Here is a 3,697-nt window from a genome sequence, read left to right on the forward strand (position 1 = left end):
GCCATTACTTTTTTTTTTTTTTTTTTTTTTTTTTAGTCTTGCTCTGTCACCCAGGCTGGAGTGCAGTTGCTCCATCTCGGCTCACTGTAGCCTTCATCTCCAGGGTTCAAGCAATTTCTCCTGCATCAGCATCCCTAGTAGCTGGGATTATTGGCACCTGCCACCATGCCCGGCTAATGTTTTTTGTATTTTTTTTTTAGTAGAGACTGGGTTCTACCATGTTGGCCAGGTTGGTCTCGAAATCCTGACCTCAAGTAATCTGCCTGTCTTGGCCTCCCAAAGTTCTGGAATTACAGGCATGAACCACTGTACCTGGCCCGAGAAAGAATTCTTGAAGAAGGAACCTGTAGAGGCAAGGAGATGAATTAGGAGGCTGTTGCAGTCAGCTAGGTGAGAGGTGATGATGGCTTGGACCAGATGACAGAGGTGGAGAGAAGAAGCTGGCTTTGAGGTTTATTTTTGGGGGGTTATTTTTGAGGTGGAAATAATAGGGCTTGCTGATGGACTGAATGTGAGAATTGAGGAAGAGGAAAGTGTCAAAGATGATTCCTGAGTATTTGGCTTGAGCCAGAACATGGCACCATTTACTAAGAGGAATATGGGAAGGACCAAGTTTTAGGGAAAGAGGGTGAATTCAATTGCGGATGTTTTTAGTTTGGGAGCTGGTGGGCCTTCCAGATGTCTGTTATATCTAATAGGCGGTTGGAGATACGGTCAGAAACAGAGGAAAAACAGTGTTCTACATATTGATATCTATGCTCACACACCTGTGCCTTTTGTATCATTTCAATGAAAACTGGATAACTTTGGTACTCAAAGGTGGAAATTGGCTGGTTGTGGTGGCTCATGCCTGTAGTCCCAGTACTTTGGAAGGCCTAGCCTGGAGAATTGCTTGAGACCAGGAGTTCAAGACCAGCCAGGGCAACATGGCAAAACCCCTACCAAAAAACTACAAAAATTAACCGGGCTTAAGGGCACGCACCTGTGACCCTAGCTACTGGGGAGGATGAGGTGGGAAGATTCCTTAAGTCTATGAGGTTGAGGCTGCAATGAGCTGTGATCGTGCTACTGCACTCCAGCTGGGCAACAGAGGCGACCCTGCCTAAAAATTAAATAAAATAAAAATAAAAATAAGTGGAAAGGACTTCCAGGGCCTCAATAATTTTAAAAGGACTACTGTTCGCATTACTTTGCTCATAGGTAGAGGTGTGAGTAGAAAGGGATTTGTAACCCGGTTTCTTGAGGCATGGGCAGTAATTATACAATAGCTGATGCAAATGAACGTGAAGAAGTCACACAGACAATGAACTCAAAATGTCTATGTGCTGCTTTTAAAATCTACTGCCGAGGTATTTACCTTGCATATGCTATGTGGACAGACAGAAGTAGTTTTCATTTCTGGCAAGAACAACTGGTAATGCCTGAACCAGAGTTCTATTTATATTTTTTGAGGGTGGTGGTGGTTTGAGCGGAGGCAAGGTGGAAATAAAAACTGTAACTCATTTTGTCTGTGCTCTTATTTACTCAAAGAGGCACGATCTGGGAACTACTACTGTATTCCAATGAGTTGGGTACAAGGTCCTGCTTAGGAGGAGACATGAGATGAGCCCTGTGGATTGTTTGTCATAGGGAGAGTGAATTACAGACTTGGGGCTGGAGTACAGTTGCATGAATACAGCTCATTGCAGCCTTAGCTTCCTGGCCTGAAGCAATCCTCTTGCCTCAGCCTCTTAAGTAGCTAGGACTACAGGTGTGCACTAAAACATTTGCCTAATTTTTAAATTACTTTTTGTAGACATGGGATCCCACTCTGTTGCTTAGGCTGGTCTCAAACTCCTGGCCGCAAGTGATCCTCCAGCCTCAACTTCCCTAAGTGCTGGGATTATAGGCATGAGCCACCACACCTGGCCCTTGGGGCTTCTAAAATATGTTCTCTGGGCAGCTGGGCGCGGTGGCTCATGCCTCTAATCCCAGCACTTTGGGAGGCCAAGGCAAGTGGGTCACCTGAGGTTAGGAGTTCGAGACCAGCTTGGACAACATGGTGAAACCCCATCTCTACTAGCTAAGGTATAACGTATATAAAAATTAGCTAAGATATAAGGTATATAATATGGAAAATTTTAGTACAGAAGCAGGTACAATCCCAATGGTTGACTTGGGCAATGTTTTAGCTATTTGTCTTCCTGTATTTTAAGAAAAGTGATTTGAACTAGGAGTTACATAATCATGTACTAATTCAAAATACACGGTACCAGAAATGTACAAAGTGCAGGAAATCCAATGACAATAAGGTACAGGCTTCTTAATGAAAGAGGCACATTTCCTGTCCTCCAAGTGTTTGTAGTCTAGGACATTTCACCAGACAGCCTCGCTATTTTGCATGAACAAAGATATTCGTTTGCCTCACTGGAGGGAGATCTCAGCAGATCCAGACTGAGTGGCATCTCAGTCAGGGTTGGATGGTGGGAGCTGGGGGAAAGGTAAGACCAGCCTGAGGCTCAGAATTTGGTGGATATTTCCTGAAGTTCATTCACAGAGACAATTGGAGTAAAACTGATTGACCTAACTTGAACTTCTTAAAAGGTGTCTAGACCGGGCGCGGTGGTTCAAGCCTGTAATCCTAACATTTTGGGAGGCTGAGGCGGGCAGATCACCTGCGGTCTGGAGTTTGAGACCAGCCAGGCCAACATGGTGGAACCTCATTTCTACTAAAAATACAGAAATTAGCCAGGTGTGGTGCTGTGCGCCTGTAGTCCCAGCTACTCAGGAGGATGAGGCAGGAGAATCGTTTGAACCCGGGAGGCGGAGGTTGCAGTGAGCCAAGATCGTGCCTCTGCGCTCCAGCCTGGGCCACAGAGCGAAACTCCATCTAAAAACGAAACAAAAAAAAAGTGTCTAAAATCCAGGTCTACACTTAGTGAATGGATAAATAGTTTACATCTAAAAATTTTTAAATTGGTGATTTTGGATCTGTATCAATAGTCCATTTCTCTTAAAATATATGGTGACACCAGATGTTTTAAAAGAACATTATTCTAGGAGATGAATGTTCCCTTTGATAGACTTTAATCTCATGACATCTCCATTTCTCCAGGAGTCATAACCCTCAAGACTGCTCTACCAAGGGAGCTTTCTGCTTTATAATACAGGAGATTCCTACAGAGAATGGTGGTTATCAGAGACTGGGAAGGGAAGAGGGAGGGAAGAAGAGAAGTTGGTTAATGGGTACAAAAATACAATTAGATAGAATGAATAAGTTCTAGTATTTGATAGTACAGTAGGGAAATTATGGTTCACAAAATATATTGTATATTTCAAAAGAGCTGGAAGAGAAGAACTGTAATGTTCCCAACGCAAAGAAAAGATAAATGTTTGAGGTGATGGATATCCCAATTACCCTGATTTAATCATTACACATTGTAGACAAGTATCAAAATATCATATACATCCCCCAAATATATACAACTGATAATATATCAATACAAATAAAATAAAGGAGGTTCTGCTTTTAGGAGGTGGAAGAATGGCGACTAAAACAGGGTAAGCAATCTATGCTTTCTATTTGTGTTACTCAACTTTTTCTTAGGTTGTGATAACCCTGGGAACTTAGTAAATCCCCTAGTGGTGACCTTTCTTCACTCCGTCTGCCCTTCAATCTCGCAGCCAGCCCCTTCTAGAGCTCAGTTTTCAGCCCTGA

Source organism: Mandrillus leucophaeus, unplaced genomic scaffold, assembly GCF_000951045.1.
Source record: "Mandrillus leucophaeus isolate KB7577 unplaced genomic scaffold, Mleu.le_1.0 Scaffold834, whole genome shotgun sequence".
NCBI classification, from domain to species: domain Eukaryota; kingdom Metazoa; phylum Chordata; class Mammalia; order Primates; family Cercopithecidae; genus Mandrillus; species Mandrillus leucophaeus.